The sequence below is a fragment of the Monodelphis domestica genome, chromosome 5, assembly GCF_027887165.1.
Source record: "Monodelphis domestica isolate mMonDom1 chromosome 5, mMonDom1.pri, whole genome shotgun sequence".
In the NCBI taxonomy this organism is placed as follows: domain Eukaryota; kingdom Metazoa; phylum Chordata; class Mammalia; order Didelphimorphia; family Didelphidae; genus Monodelphis; species Monodelphis domestica.
In genome coordinates, this window is record NC_077231.1 from 67,564,610 (window position 1) to 67,582,681 (window position 18,072).

The 18,072-nt window shown below is 31.5% G+C and overlaps 1 protein-coding gene across 13 annotated transcripts in view; it reads right to left on the bottom strand.

Moving 5' to 3' along the window:
- Positions 1-18,072, bottom strand: part of MGAT4C (MGAT4 family member C) — a 1,236,972-nt gene that overhangs the window by 115,186 nt on the left and 1,103,714 nt on the right. For 5 of the 13 annotated variants that reach the window (XM_056798596.1, XM_056798594.1, XM_056798599.1 and 2 more), the window contains one exon: positions 3,295-3,394. The exons of the other annotated variants lie outside the window; for them this stretch is intronic. The gene's annotated coding sequence lies outside the window, so the exon portion shown is untranslated. The remainder of the gene's footprint in view (positions 1-3,294; positions 3,395-18,072) is intronic. 13 annotated transcript variants of the gene reach the window in all.

Below are 18,072 nucleotides of genomic sequence, written 5' to 3' on the forward strand. Positions count from 1 at the left end.
AGTCTGATCAAACACTATGGACTTTTACAAGGCCACTGACTGGCTCATGGTAATTAAAATACCAGCAACATGTTTGGAATGACTTTGGAGATAATAGGAGCTCTTTGCTAGAAAACACTGATACAGTTAACCTCTTAATTTGCAATCATACTTTGGCCTCATCATCTGGATCTCAGATTAAAAAGTGAGATTTTGATAATATTGCGAAAAAAAGAGGGAGGTATATTGTCAAAGGACAATGAGGAATAATTTCTGAAGCAATTATATAGACTATGGGACATGTTACTGTTCTCCATACCCCCAGGAACAGTATACCCCTTCAGACAAACAAATATTTATTGAAATACCTATATATGAGGCACTTGATTTTAAAATATATTCTTCATTATGACTCCTTAACAAAATCTTGTGAAGAGTTTTTGGAGGGTAGCATGCAAACCCATAATTTTACAGGTATCAGAAACTCCCTTTACTGATGCAGATGATCAAATGATATACAATTCAGCTTCTTAGGTAGTTGTCCGGATCACTGAGAATAGCCGTCTTGCCTGTGGATACAACTAATCTATGCCAGAATCTAGTTTACAACCAAGGATTTTCTGATTCCAAGGCAAACTATCTACTGTACATTGGGATGGAGGGCTTTGGAATGATAAACTTTTGGCTTCAGTGGTTCTTTTAAACAAATGATTCAGTTGTTGAGAGGTTACCAATTGTGTAAGTAGAGGGAGTACCTTTACAGATGAAGTGGAATAATCTTGACATAGTCACATAAAAGTCATTAATACATTCTCAAATAAGGATCCAAGATGTTAAGTAACTATGGGGTGGCCAGGTCATAGGATGATCAATGGAAGTCATTACTAGTAAATGACAGATTAAGAAATTCATGGGAGTGATTTTCTCAAAATCTGTTTAGCTTGCAAAAACCTTTTAGAATACCTTTTCCATTGTCTTAATTAGGCCAGTGTTATTAGTTTAAAATAATATAAAATGCTAAATAATGTGTTGAGGTGGGAGAGAGGTGAGTAATTTATTCACTTTTTACTTTAGGTTGACTATTTTTATTACTATGTCTTCTCATTTACCCATTGATACCCCTGAGCCCTTTTAGTTACAGCCACTGAAATGATACAGTATAATTTTAATTCTTTATCAAAATGTTAAATGAAGAAGCAAAGGCAATTGAATCAAGAGTTTGTATTCAAAACACTGGAGATATAGTTATTTGTTAAAATTAGAGATCCTTACAATAGAAAATTTGAGCCAGATACAAATATTTTCTTCCTTTAAGTCCTCCTCTCTTCCTTTTCCTTTCTTATTTTCTTTCTTTACATTCTTTGTCATGAAATTTGACAAAATTTACTCTAAAAACTGGGTGAATGAATAATCTTTCTTGTGGGAAACTCTGTGATGTGCTTATTGATTTATGACCATGACAAGAGTTTTATGCTTCTAGTCTCTTGGGAATTAATTTAGTAAGTTAGTTTTATCTTAGAATGACTTTTTCCCCCTGTGATCCTCCAATCCTTGGCTTAAGTCTCTCTTCATTCACAAACATTTCCATGTGGGACATTTGACAGAGTAGTGAGTTACAATATCAACATTCTTTCATGAAATTCTGGCTTCATAACTTATTCCACATGAGAGATTCAAAGCTTTTCCAATAGACTTCCATTGTTTTCATGGCTCAGAAGAGTCATTCAGAAGAGAAAAAGAAGACCTCTTTGGGTAATTCTTTCACTCAGCATACAACTTTGACATTTGTTGTAGAAATTGTCATCTATAAATAACAAATTCTTATTGATTATGATATTAAATTCACTAATGTGACCATGGAGAAGTGAGTCAATTCCTCATCTGTTTCTGCTAATAAAATTCTAGAGGCTTTTTTTTTTGTTCTAGTAAAAAAAATTTCATAGTAGAAATTATTTCAATTTCAGTGAAAAATGTTTCAAACACACCTCCTTATAGAGTGATAGGTGGTAGGTATTCCATTTTCAAATGTCATTTCTCAAAGCAAGATTAATCCGTTTTCCCCCCTTAGGGCTCATATTTCAATTACTGCTTCTGTCTAAATGCAAATAGAGAACATTTAAGGGAAGATATGCTAATGTGACCTTGATTGCCTTTGTACCCACAAATAAAAATTTATATGACTAACGGTGAAGAAAGAAAACTATATTGAATATAGTGATCATCTTAGAATCAAGGAGCCTTGGATTCCAGTCTAGTATCTATGATATATAACTTTAGGCAAGCCACTGAAAACCTCCATGCTATGGCTATATCTCTAAGACTTTAAGTTGAAAAAGTAACTATTTTTCATAACTATGAAATCGCAAATCTTGACCAGGAAAACATATTGACCCTAATCTAGCAGAGTAGGATAGTATTATGACTTTTTCTTAAATTTCCTTATATTCATTTAAAAAATTGCATGTGGTATTCACCCAGAAAAAGTCTTAGTGATGCTAGTATTTTTCTTTACTTTTAAAAATCTTTGTAAGACTCAAGCCTTATACTACATGCCTTGTACATAGTAGGGTTTTAATAAATACTTATAATGAATTTGACTTGATCAAGTGATTTATTTATATATAATTACATATTGCAGTAGTGCTCACCTGTAATCCCAAATCCTGGGGAGGCTGAGACTAGAAAATAGTGTGGTACAAGGAGTTAAGGGAAAGTTGTAAAGGAGCAAGTAATGGTGAGAGAAAGTGTGTGTGTGTGAGTGTGAGTGTGTGAGAAACAGACAGAGACAGACAGAGAGAGGAAAAAGGGACTGGGTCAATCCTATTAGATTTAGTGATTAAGGGGATAGTAGATATCAAGAGGGAAGACTCAGTAGACTGGTTAGATGGGAGTCTAATTAGAAAGTGGTGTAGTGAATATTTGGAGAAGTAAAGGTGGTGACTCTAAGCTACCCTTATGAGAAGACTGACTCTGAAACATAAAGTGTTGAGTTAGAGGAAGGGGTAAAAGGGCCAGGATAAGGTTTTAATTTGTTTTCAGAATTGCAAATTCTTAAGTATGATTGTAGACCATGGAAAAGGAGAATGAAGAGATAAAAGGATAAAGAATCATGGGTGATTGATATCATAGCAGTTAATAGGAAATTCATTTCCATTCAACAAACATATATGTGCCTACTTTCTGTGAGGCACTAAATTAGGCAAAGGGGGTAAAAAGAAAAAAAAAACAGAACAAATTTCTACTCTCAAGTAATTTACATTTATTTGGGGAGGTTTGTAGAAAATGAATACAGAGATAAAAAATACCAGTACTTACAGAAAGTAAATTCAAGAGGTAGAGAGTTCTAAAAACAGGGTCAGAAATTGATTCATGTAGAAGTGGTCCTTGAACAATCCTTGAAAAAAATTCTAGGAATCTAAGAAGAGATAAGGAGGGATGTGAAGGTTCATTTGTGCAAAGTCACAGGAAGAGAAATGCTTATTGATTAACTATAAGGAGAAAAATATGTCTAATCTCACTCTACTTGAGCAATATAACAAACATAACACTGGCTCTTACTAGATGTATGGTCTAAGCTAAGTTATGCAACCTACAGTTACCTCATACAGCTCCATAAATTTAATTTATTGTCAGTACAATAGAAATTATTAAATACTAACGATATGACAGTCATTGTGCTAAGCATGGGGATCCCCCCCCAAAAAAGCAAAAACAAATAAAATACAACAAAAGTGTCTCAATGCCTACATGATATTTCAAGTAACACAGCAAGATAGAAAAAAGGGCAAGTTAAAGTTGGAAAAGCATTGAAAATCTATGCAAATGGACATTAATACATATAAATTCCTTAAATTAAAACAATCACAATTCTAACCATAATTCTAATATTTTCAGGAAGCAAAACCCCTCCAAGTTCAATCAGTGTGTCACTTAACCTTTTTCTGTCTCCATTTCTTCATGTATAAAATCAGGATAACAAATACATCCATTTTACAAGGTAGATTTGAGCATAAAATGAAATAATACATATGCTATATTTTGCAAATCATAGTTATATAAAATTATTATCATTATCATCATTGCCAACTTCATCCCACATAGAGTAAATAGAACTCCAAATTTGGGGAGCACTTTTTATAAACTCACCTTCCTTGTCATATTGACTCCAAACTTAGGCTACAGAGTCATGAACAGTAGTAGGAAATAGGAGAGAAGGAGAATCTGAAAGTTAGATGGATAAACAGAGAAGAATGTCATCCCTGTTGCTCTGCTAACTTAGATCAGAAAGGAACCACAGGGCCAGATAGAACATGTGATTTAAAAGGACTTCTCTAGATGAACCTTCATATGCCAACTTTCAAGTGCCTAAATTTATCTATCTTTTGCAGATAGTTCAATCATGGTTTTTGGTTGTTTCCCTAATCTTAAAAAAAAAAAAAAACTTACTTCATAATTTGCCAATTGCATGCCTACAACTGGAAATTAGCTTTAATACATTGTCAAGTTCCATATAAATGCTATCCCAGTTTTCCTGGGGGTGAAATAAGACATGAGCAAACTTCCCCTCCCTTCAGAGGGCATATGAAAACCATGTGTCATGAGAAAATTGCTTCATATATTCCAACTCTCTCAATTTACAAAATGGGAAATCACTGTGGGCTACTCAATTGCTTTCAGCCTCAGTTTCCTCTTTTGGAAAATGTGGACAATAATAACATACTTAACAGGACTATTGTAAGGAAAAATTTGTATGTGGTTATATATACATGCATATCCATATATTATCCATATATGTGTGTTTACATACATAGATGTATGGCTGTCTATATGCATGACAGTGTATATTTATAGTTGTGTATGTGTATGTACACACATATTATGCATATACACAAAATTTCATATTTACATGTTGAAATGTATGCATGAAAGAGCATATGCATTTGTGAGGACACATGTAAAGTGACCATCTGAATGACAAATGATTTAACAGCATGATAGAATTGGAATTTGGGCATCCTATATCACTGCCCATATTCACTGCCTCTTTAAACATGTGGAGAGTTAAAAATAATCTTTCCAGCATTTCTTCTACAAAGTAGGAAGAAGCTATGAGTGAGAAAGAGAGAACTATGAAAATGAGGAGGATGCATGACAGAAATCTATTGCTACCTAAAGGATGTTTCCAAGGGTGAGCAAGATAAAAAGGACAATAATGATTTTCCATTATTGTACAGTGTGTTTAGGAAACAAAATTAAAGTATTTAATTTTTATAATGGGCTCATGACATCAAAATGTAAACATCTGTACTCATTCCTCCTCTGCTTCTGAGAATGTAACTAAAATCAACTCTATAAATAACACAAATGTTTTCAAACCAGTATAGCATAGGAAAGGCATAAGAAATAGCACGATATCTTCTTGGCTTGCTGCTAATAAGAACAACTATTGGTTCCATGATCCTAGAGAAAATGGACAGAGAATATGTGTTCACTAATGGGAATATAATATTAGAACTTCACGTCTCAGAAAATATACATAGTTATTGTGAGTAATAATGATTCCTGCATAATTAACTATATAGTCTTTGGATTTTTGGCTACTACAGTAGATAAAATAATGCTATGAATATTAATAATGAAAACCTATAGAATTCTAAGGGAAATACTACAGTATTTAAAAGTGTGTCATATTTGTAATGATAAAAATTTCTTTGGGCAATATAGGACATAAGGATTTCAAAAATATTGAAATATCTACACTATGGTCTCATCCATTTCCTAATGGTTACTTAATCTAAGTATGAACAAGAACTTTTTAAAAATCAGAATTGCAAGAGAATTCAGCATTTAATCATTTTATCAACAAATGTCTATCTAAAGAGGAATATCTATCCAAAATCTTTGACATCATATTATGACCTCTGATTGAAGACCTCTGATGGCAAGGATCCTAATTCTTTGCAAAGTGGTCCATCCAAATTTGGAACAGCTCTAGTTGTTATACAGGTTTTTTTCTCATGTCAAATCTATATTGTTTTCTCTGAAATTTCTACTTACTGCTCTTAATATTGCCTTTTGATTCAAAGTAAAACAAATTTAATCTGTCTTGTAGATGATAGTACTTTGATTCAATAAAATCACATATCACATGATACATGTATAACCCAAATTGAATTGCTTGCTAGCTCTGAAAAGAGGGAGGGAAGAAGGTAGGGAAACAATTTGGATCACATGAATTCAGGAAATTTATATAGAAATATATTATTAAAATTAAAATAACAAAATAAAATAAATACATCAGAAATCCCTAAGTTTTTCTTAAGGCTAATAAGTAGCTTGATTTTATTAAACCAATTGCACTATGGCATGATTTCTAGTTCCTTCATCATTCTCATTACCTCCTTGAGTATGCACCAAGATGACACTCTTTAAAAAAAGCAAAAAAAATGACAACAAAAAAACAACCCTTTACCACATCTGTCTTAGAATCAATACAAATCTTGATTTTAAGGCAGAAGATTGGTAGGGGCTAGATAACTGGGGTTAAGTGGCCTGTACAGCATCACACTATTACAAAGTATCTGAAGCAAGATTTATGTCCAGATCTTCCAGATTCCAGTCTTGGCAATCTATTCATTGCTATAGCTAACTGCTCTAGTCACCATTCTTTAATAAAAATGTTACACCTAGAACAAAATATAATAATACAATGTTAATGGAAACACAGTATGGAACTATATTTCTCTTGCTGTGGATACAATCCTATTAATACATTCCAAGATTGCATTGGCCTTTTTGTCTATTCTGCTCCTTTGTTGACTCATATAATAATTGAAATTCACTAGACCCCTAATATCTTAAAGATAATGTTATTCTAGTTGGGCATGTTTCCTTTAAACTACACTTGTGAAGATAATATTTTGAACCACAGTGCAGGACTTTAAATTTATGTTAGTTATCTTCATCTTTTCATATTTATCATCCTGGAGATAGTTTTAAACATTCTTTCATAAATATAATAGCATAAAGAATTCAAGTGCTAAAATTGTCTTCTGATTTGCAGCATGTATACAGTCAACTAGTAGCAATGAAATATACACTATATAACAAGCATGCGCTATAAATATAACACTAGAGATACAAAGAAAGACAAGAAAAATTAAAACAAAAACAGACCCTATTTTCTGGGAGCATAAACTCTAAGTGCAATCTGCATACAATCATGGCACTCTACAGAAAGTTTCACTTTTAACAAAAAGTGTTCTACTACAAAAAACCCAAATACATACAAATACTGTATGGTTAATGATGCTGTCTCCAAATCAACAGTATTCTCCTAAAGTAGACATTCTGAACAGATTACTATGGAATCCTCTACTCATATTATAAAAAAGAATAGCACCATCTTTAGAGAGTATTCTGTTTTCTAAAAGAAATAGTGTATGGCTAAATGGATTAAACAAGAGTGATACTTTATAGCTGTGGTGGAGAAACTAGGATATTCAGAGCCCCCGCTCTCTGTGGGCATGTGCCGTAGCCCCAACATAGAGTTTACTAGAGTTTGTTACTAGAAAGTCAGAGGGATGCAGGGCCTGGCTGCTCCCCTCCCCCTGTCCATTGGTACCTGAGGAAACTTCTCATATTACTCACACCTCTAAAAGTCACATCATCACTGCTCAATAACATCCATTCTTTCTCACGGGATATGTTACAAAACATAAATATCACAAGGCAATAGAGACATTACAAGCTTTAGTAGTGAAATGTGAAGGCACCTTACTTCCTATGGAATTTCTATTCAGCAAAACTCCTTACACTTCCTTGCAATTAGGGAAATTTCCTGTATTAAAGGTGAACCATTTTTGTTGTATATGTTTCAAATGAGGAATATTTCAGAGGACTTGGGACCTGGCCCTCATATGCTATAAAAGAAAACTTAAGGAACTTCAATTCAATAGATTATAGGATTTAGTCCTGCCATTTACATCAAGTAGCTGACTGAGTTTAGACAAATCATTCTCCCTCATTATCACACATCATTCATTGTAAAATAAGGAGCTCTGATTAAATAAAATCTATTTTTTCACCTATTTTGTGCTCTGTACTCTTTTGATATTCTGGCGAAGCCTATGAATCCCTTCCAAGAACAATATTTTAAATATATTTCTTTGTTTTTAGTCATTTCAGTCATATACAAATCTTTATGGCTCTTTTAACTTTTTTCTTGGCAAAGAAAATGGAATGGTTTGCCATCTCTTTTCCATAAAATAAACAAAATTACAATGGAAATCAACTCTTTTGAAATAAAAAATGTATTTTTTCCTATACAGGTTCATGGAAACACTTGAATCTATCCATGTAACCAAGAGGGAGTCAGTGAATTCCTGGAAGAGATGCCCTTTAGGTTCTGAAATAGTCTGCTATTTTGAGACTGCATTACCAGAATACATTGTTAAAAAAATCCTTAAGTCTAAGCGCATTTCTCTTTGACTCAACAACCTTCCAAAATTTATTACTCATAAGAATAAAATACAAATTCCTCACTCTGTTATTTCAAGTTTGTATATTGTTTCTCTAACCTACCTTTCCAATCAAATAAACCTTTAAAAATACCAGTAATGACATACAACAAAGAACAACTTTAAACTTGCAAAGAGGATAAAAATAGGAAGAATCTATTTTTGATGGACTGTGGAAAAATGATACACTAATACATGAGTGGTAGAATGAATAACTGATATAATCATTGTGAAAAACAATCTGGAATTAAAAAAAATGAGAATAAATTTTCCATGTACTTTGAACCAAATATCAACAGAAAAATACAAATCCACAATAAGCCATTGACAAAAATAAAGGCTTTATAGACAAACAAAATATTAATATTGTTATTTTAAGGGAGCAAAGAACTAGAACCAAAATTAATGCTCTATATATGATGATAAAGATGTTTAGCATATAAATGTAATGAAATATTATCATGTTATAAGAACTGACTAACACGATGAATATACAGAAGCATAGGAAGACTTTACATGAATTGAAGCATAATGGCATAAGCAGAACTAAGGACAAATTCACATGATACTTGCAACAATGTAAATGGAAATAACTACAACAACAAAAGATGAAGTCTGTGGTATTATTATATCTTAGTTTATTCACCACAAAAAGAGGTGAGAGGGTCCCTTCTCTTACTCCTTAGAAGACTTAGAGGGCTGTGGAACACTGCATAGAACATCCCACTCCTCTTTTTTTTTAAAAAAAGCATCTTTATTATGATGGCATTCTCAGAGTAGGAGGGGAAGAGAAATGCAAGAAAATAAAGGATATGTAAAAATGAATTAAACAAAATTTGTTTATTTTTTCTGTAATTTTTTATTTTAACCTTTTCTCAATAACATTTTATATTAATTTCATCAGAGAAATATATGATCAGAAAAAGATATATGGGTCATGTGATATAGCACGATGTAGTGTAACTGATGGAAAATATATGTACTATGTTGCCATTTATAATATTATTTAAAAAAAGGAAGTCAGCTTGAATGTTGGAGGAACTCTATTGAGAATGCATATCATGAAAATTATGGTATATTTCTAATCTGCTTCATCAGAGGTAGAGCTCAAATTAATGTCACTATAAAGTTATTAAAATTTAAATAAATAATTTGTTGCTAAATTTCATTCAGTTTAATCCAATTCTTCTTAACATCATGGGCCATAGGATTCATTGGATGCTTTTGGCAGTGATACTGGAGTGGTTTGCCATTTCCTTATCTGGTAGATTAAGGCAGCTAGGATAAGTGACTTGCCCAGTTACATAGAGAGGCTAGATTCAAACACAGATCTTCTTGTCTCTAGAACCAGAACTCTATCCACTGAGCTACATGGTTGAATCTTAATATATCATATAATTAAATTAACCTTCATGCCCCTTGGAGTCAGAATATATATCTTTGTATCTTTAGACTCTGTAAAAGTATTTTACACATTATAATGTTTGGAAGAGACCTTGGAAGTCATCTGCTCTAACACATTTATTTTTTATTGATGGAAATGAAGTTTAAAAAATATTTTTAATATGAAATGCCTTTCTCAAGGTCCCACCATTAGGAAGTGTCAGAGATGGGATTTGAATCAAAGTCTTCTGACTCCTAAATTAGTTCTATTTCCACTGCTCCACACAGCTTCACCCTGACAAATATTTTATGCTCTTTAAATAAGGGAAAAGCAGAATTTTATCCTAAAATGTTAGAAAGTAAATGTAATTAATATCATAGTTGTCAATAAAATTTCAGAGAGATGATGCTGAGGATATCTGTCTTGTCAGATAAGAAATTTTCATTTGAAAAGACTCAGTAAGAATGCATATCAACCACAATTTAGAATATGGAAGAGCCCCTAGGGAGAAAATATATTTCTCATACAAGTTTCACCAAAAACCTAAGTATACCCTGTTTTTTCATCAATATCTTATAAAAGAAACAAACCTAAATAAGAAAAACATGTCTGAAACATTTTGAAATATATTTCTTTCTACCAACCTGAAGCATGTTTCATTCTCTTTTAGTCATTTATAAAAAATAATTGCCAGAAAAGCAATATGGCCTTTGGGGCCTAGAAACTAATTTGTATACTCCAAATCCAGTATTATTTTAACATCAATTGTTTGTTTAGACTGTGGCCTGTAGCTTACCTTAATCTGTATCTTTGAGATCCTAAACCATATTTCAGATTTTAATGCTGCAGTTAAATGTCATAATTAAATAAAATAAATAAGGCAGATCATAATCCTATTACATATTCAATTATACATGATATATTTGCATTGTATTTTACCATAGATCAGTCTTGGAAAAGAACCATAGGATTTGAAAAATAAAAAGGACATAAGGTATCATTTGTTCTAAACTCTTCATTTTAAAAATGGGGCAATTTAGCCCAAGAGAGGTTAATTCACTTAGCAAAGCTATTCAATAGTATAGGCAGGGATTGAATGCAGATTGCTGACTCATTGAAATATTCGACAGTTATACCATGTTTCCTCCACAGAGATAATATAGGTCAAACTGGATTCTTACATCCATTGTATAACTGCAAATCTACATTGATTTAACTCCTATGAAATAATATCAAATATTTCATAATATTTTCTCTTCTCCAATGCAGATTTCATTCCATAAATACCCCAGCCATTACCCTATATTATTCTTATTCATATCTTTCTATAAATTCTCCATAGAAACTTCACCAAACACTATTAATTCTTCCTATAGCCCCTTTAGAAAATCAATGTAGCAATTATCCTGTCATTAGTTATCACTCATTCTTGTAGGGTGTCTACTTTCCATCACCTTTGTTTCCTATCTTTCTTTATGACCTGATATATATATATATATGTATATATATATACACATATATATATTTATATGTATATATACATATATCATGTCTTAGATACTTCTCATAATTGGCAAAAATAATAAACCAATTGTATATGTATTTTCCCAAAATATGTACAACTTATATAAATCTATAAAGACTTACAAGAAAAAAGATTCTGATCAAGAATGAAAATTACAATGATCCAAGAAATGCCAGTAGTTTAAAGAGAATCTCATTTTGATATGGCGACTATTGGACAATCCATATGAAAGTATCCTCTCATTTGTATCACTGTTATCAATTACTGGAAAAATCTCTGAGTTCCACATTCATGGATTATCATAATAATAACAAAACTTAGTTTTTATGATTCACTTCATGAATATCTCATTTGCTCCTGTGAGATAAGTATTATAGTCATCCTCATTTAATATATGATAAATCTGATGTAGATAATATTTAAGTGACTTGTCTAGCATCATACACATTTGTTGAACATACAAGTATTCAGGTTTCATTATATTAGAATATTGTTCATCTTTGATAAAAATATTATTAGTGTAATAACATCAAGAAAAATTGACATAATATATAACATGTTTCAGGAAAGTAGTTTAAGCTTATTGTGTCTTTTCCTAGCTTTAAATCTATTACCTACCAAACACCAAGAAAGAAACAATGAAGTAGCAAAAATTATACTCTAAAAAAATTCTTATATTTCACAAATTTCATAAAATGGCAAATGTATATATTAAAAGTCAAGTGCCAAAATGAGTATAAAATAAACATTATTAGAACTCTACCATGCAGAGATGTGAGACAGAATTTATTGTTAGAAGGCTTTAAAAATGATAGTTCTGAGGAACTTTTAAAATATATTCTCCTAAAAAATATGAAGTGGCATTTTAATAATGTAATTAAAGGGTAGGAGAACAATGTGGGTGAAGTGCAAATAAAACATATGAAGTGTTTTAATAAAAAGGAAAAACTAAAAAAATTAAGAAAATTTTTGAAAATTCAATTTAAAACTAGGTATGATTATTTTTCATAATTGCATAAGTTTATTTCTGTCAATTAACTAAAAATCCAAGAAAGTACCCAAAAGGACTTTCATTAGTAATATTCATATGTACTCAACTAATTATAAGACAGCAAAGAAGCATGAAAAACATAGCCTGGCCAAATTTATTTGTTTACCAGATTTTAGAGTTTCATGACTGCAAAAAAAGATGATGCAATTATCAAGAGTCTAAGATATGATTTCCTTAGTAACCTGGACTTATAATTTCATATAAATTTTGCTAGAAAATGGTAGAAATTGTGTCATTGGTTCCTTAAATTAAAAAAGGATAAATATACTTACTGAATTCCTAGAAAGATTTAATCAAGTATTGAAAATTATACTTGTTTTAATCAAATATACAGTGGTTTTCTTTATGAGTATATCTTCAAGAACAACATATCCTTATATTACAAGTATAAGTCCTCACATATTCATTAAAATTCAACAAATGAACTTTATGTGAACTAGATAATAACTAGATAGAACACTGTTGTCCATAATTATGCAGACAAAACAATTACAAAAATGTATACTTAAATGAATATTGCTTACTGAACACTCACAACCTCCAAACTATGTAAAAAAATATGTATTAAATATAGAGATAGCTAAGACAACCAGGTAGGAATAACAAGAAATGTTGAGTATATATCACCCTATATTACTAGAATAGTTTTGGGATTTCTTTTAAAGAATGTTCAGAAGATAAGCTGACTTTCTAACAAGTGCCTTTAATTACCGAAACCACCACAATCTTTGTAGCCACCGGTGCAACAGTCCAGTGAAATTTGAAACTAAACAATAATCGGATTGAAAATTTATCCCAGGAGCATTTGAAGCTGAGATTAGTTGGATAGAAAATGAGAAAAATCATGATCATTCTACCTTTCATTTCTTGATGTTTCTGAAGGATTTGAGAAGTTTTTGCTATGTTATTTTGCTAAATATTTAGTAAAATGAGAGTCTGTACTTACTTCTCAAATTGTCTACTGTTCATTGAGTCTTGTAAAATGTTGAAACTGCTGAGCCATGTTGCGCCATGACTTACAAATTCAAAGTATAATGGTAATGACTGTAGTTAAAGATGGGGAATTTGCCACAAGAAGCAATTTAGACCATTGAAAATATACTTCATAGTATACTATTTCCAATATTGATCAATCACTTATTATTTCCATCATAATTATGATCCTGGTAACCCATTCAAAAACATTTTTAGCAGGGAAATTTGATTTAAAAATGAAATCTGTTAGAAAACAAAAAAGCCTCATTCTGAAATTTTAAGGGATCTTTATACTTCAGTGGAGTCTTAATAGAAAACAAAACAAAACAAAAGACTCAGTCTAAAAGTCTGCCCTTTAGCCTGACATTTTGAATTTATGAATGTGCCCCAAATTTGTGTTTTGCTTGGTCAGCAAAATTTATCTTCAGGAAAACAACTGCAACAATAACAGCAAAATCTATTTTTGATGAATAATTACAAGTGATATTCTGTTGAAAAGAATAAATCTATAATCTTTATATAATGTGTTAACATATATATGTTTTATATAATAAAGAATTTTTAGAATGGCTTAAAACCATGTCTTTATTAAAACCCTTACCTTCCACACTAGAATCAATACTGTGTATTGGTTCCAAGGGCAGAAGAGTGGTAAGGACTAGGCAATGGTGGTTAAATGACTTGCCCAGGGTCACACAGTTAGGAAGTGTCTGAGGCCAGATTTGTACATAGGACATCCCATCTCTAGTCCTGACTCTCAATCCACTGAACCACCCAGCTGCCCCAAAAATATGCCTTTTTTTAAACTTGTGTTATTTCTATGTGCTCTGTAATATGTTAATAATAGCTCATATAACTATGCTATTTATAAAAAAGAATGAGAGGACAGTATTAGATTCCATATATTTCAGAACATCATATCATAATTAAGTTTTGTATGTTGCTATTTTGATTCATTCTAAGTTCCTTGAGGGCTCCATATAATGAAATAATCTCCAAATAGATAAACGAATTAGATATAAAAAGTCATAGCATAAACAAGTTAGAGGAGCAAAGAAGATTTGCCTTTAAGATTAATGGAGAAGCATGAGTTCATAACCAGAAAAGGGTAATAAACAAGATTTCAAATATAAAATGGACAAATTTTACATAAAATTTTAAGAGTTCACAAAAAGATTGTTAATAAAATGAGAATGAGAATTTGAAAGGGAAGGAAAATAATTCTTTTTATCAAGTTTTTATGAAAAAGTGTTATTTGTGATATATAAAAAGAACTCAAAGTTTGAAGAATAAGAACTGTTCCTCAATTAATAAATGGTCAAACAATAGGGACAGAAATTTATCAAAGGAAGAAAACTCCACTACCAACTAGTATATGTATATATATATATGTGTGTGTGTGTCATATATTATATGTGTGTGTATATATATATATATATATAAAAGTTCCAAATAACTAATTAGAGAAATATGAATTAGACTAGCTCTGAGATTCTAACTCACATGTCATATGTGATAATGAGGAGAAAAAAAGATAAATGATGGAGGGGTTGTGAGGGATAAAAAAGGAACACTGGTGTTTCAATATGTATTTTTGGTGCAGTTGTGAACTGGTCCAGCAATTCAGGCAACCAATTTAGAACTACACTCGCTAAACTCTATGTAATTCTAGATCTGGCTATTCCATTAGGAGACATATTACCCACCAAGATGAAAAATAAAAGGAGGTAAAATATCTATTTACTTATACTACTTCTTTTTGTGGTATGAAAAAAAATACTAGAAATTTGAGAGCCTATCAAATGGGAAGTAGCTGAGCAAATGTTAGAAAGGAAACATAATGAAAAATATATGTATACATATGTGTGCATAATTTAGCATATAGCTAGGACATCAATTATATAACTATAGTATAAAGGAAAAAGTAATTTAAAAGGTAATCATTATGGTCAGTGAAGTGACCAATATATTTCAAGAGGATCAATGATGAAATATTCTTTCTAGCTCCTGAAATAGAGATGATAGATTCAAAATGAGTGATAAGATATACTTGTTTTATTTATGAAAGGAACTCTTTTCCCCCCTTCCAATTTGACCACAGAAGGAAGGAGGGAGGAAAAATAACCATTTATTAATTTTTAAATGAAATGACAAAAAAGAAAGTGAGGTACAAGCCTTGAAATGAAGTACTCATATTTTCTGGCATCTTTGATTGTTGTTGTTAGTAGGTGAATCAACCAGGTTTGGAACTTTCTTCTAGGTCCTTTGACATTGCATGGATACCATGTGGGCTGACCATAGGTCATCTCTAAGATTTACTATGTGACTGTTCCAGGTAATCAGTATTTTTCACTATGAGACTGCTTATTCACAGGTTATTCATCCTTGTCATGTACTTGCCTTTTGGTATCTACTTTTTTTTTCAAATTCTGATTTTTTTTAATTGTTGAAATTTTAGTTTCATTAATCTCCAAACTCTACTTTTGAAAAAAAAATAAGAAATAATCATTTTTTTTACTTTGATTGTTAATCCTCTTATACATATAAGTTTCATGTTCTTCTTCTAGATCTGTGGAGTTTCTATCCCTCGTGTACTGATTGAATGTGATCATATAGATTGATTTTATTTATAAAAGGAAGGCAAAAATTAAGAGATAATGTCAGAAAAAGTAACATGAATAGCTTCTTTGAAACATATAATTTCCTTTTAAATTTTTTTTAGGTAACCACATGTCTCCAATTTTGCCCATCATCACAAAGGCAATTAAAAAGAAAAAAAAATAGTAAAGGTGGTAAAGGCAGGTTAAAAAGTCCACTGCCTTGGCACAATTCTAATTCTTAGTGTTTTCAATGGTAATGCTTTATGAGAAAAATGCTGTCTCAGATCTTCCTCAAAGAGAGTTGTACTGAAAGAAGCAGAAAAGAAAGGCACCCTTGAGTAACTAGCCACTTTCCAAGAGCTGAGCAAATGAGCCAGAACACAAAACCTCAATGCGTAATTGTCCAAATTTCTTATCACTAGCCTTGTGATGGATTGTTAGCCATTCTCTTCTCACTGGGTTTTGATATTAACATTACCATAAGAATCCTTAGGACATTTTGGTCTCTTATATGGAGCATTAATGCATTTCAATATCACTACAGAAATACAAAAGAAAGCACAGCATAAAATGGCTAATCAGGCAGCAAGAGTTTAAGTACAAAGGACAGTACCTTGAGAATATGAGGCTTGATCCTACAGTGTCTAGCAGTGTTCAGAAAAAAAATTTACAGAGAAACTTTATACTTTATGGCACAAGGGAAAGAGTGTTTCTTGAATAAGCTAATGTTTTCAAATCTTCTCCTTGACACCAATTATCTTTATAAATTTTGGCAAGTCTCTTATCCTGCCTGAACATCATTTCCCTCATCTATAAAAAGAAGGCATTAAACTAGACAGTTTTTGGGTTCCTTTCTAACTTTAAATCTAGCACCCTATGAATCAAAGGAACAAAGAAAAGGAAATTCTCGAGGTGCTCTAATAGACTAATCTCCTTTGATGTTCTACTGAAATGTAAAATGTGTTAATGTCAAATAATAAAAAAGTTATTATTTTTCTTTGTGAAGAGAAATTTATATATACATAAATATGCCAATGATGTGGTTCTGTAGTACTTCAGACACATATGAGGAATGTATGTTCTGGTAAAAATTTCTGCCATTGACTCATATTCCTGGCTAGTATATCATATTTATTGCACACAAAATTTTAAGGAAGATAAAAATAATAAAACAAAAACATAAAGTCTCACCTTAGCTTGTAAAATTAGTTGTGTTTCAAGACAGATCACTTCCCTCTCACCATAAATGAATAAACAAATAAATAAAGGATGCTTTTATCTGTTTATCCAGTTGCCTCAAATGTTTTTAAAGTATTCATCAGATCATAATATAGATCCTAGGTTTGTGGAATTTCAAGAGTTGGAGAACTTATCAGTCTATTAATTCCCCAACATTTAATAACAAATGCCCTCTAAAAATGGATAGATAAGCAGTAAATGTTATGGTTACATCTCTAACAAGTGAAATCAAATCAGTACAGAATTATATGCATGTTGCCTCTTCCCTCAAGTTCTCACATGAAGCCTACCTAGAATTCTATTATTGATTATCCCTTTTCTGCCATGAATATTAGTTCTGGCCATTCTTTCCTTTAAAATTGTCTGACATACAAACAGATTATGGTGGGGAGAAAAAGCCAAGTTGACTTTGGAAGATGTTGGTTAAGGTTGTGAATAATGTTCATTTCTCAAGTACTTGGCTTGAAATATGCAGCTGATTGCCTTTATATTTACGAAAAAAGGAAGATCCATTTGTGCGCTTCCCCAAATCTCTACAGAAAAAGATGTGGGAAGTGATATAAAAAGCTTATTATTGAGTATGATTAATGTACTTTTGACAAGACTTATCTGCTATTTGTGTTGTCATGGATGAACATTTACTACACATTCAGTTTAATATAAATGTTTATGGTCTCAATATGTTCCAAGTACAAACTCATTTGAAGATCTCCATCGAGGAAAGATAAGGCATGTTTCAACATGCTATTTGCCAGTAACCCAGAATTTTCTTCTCAATTCCAGCACAATTCCAATTAATC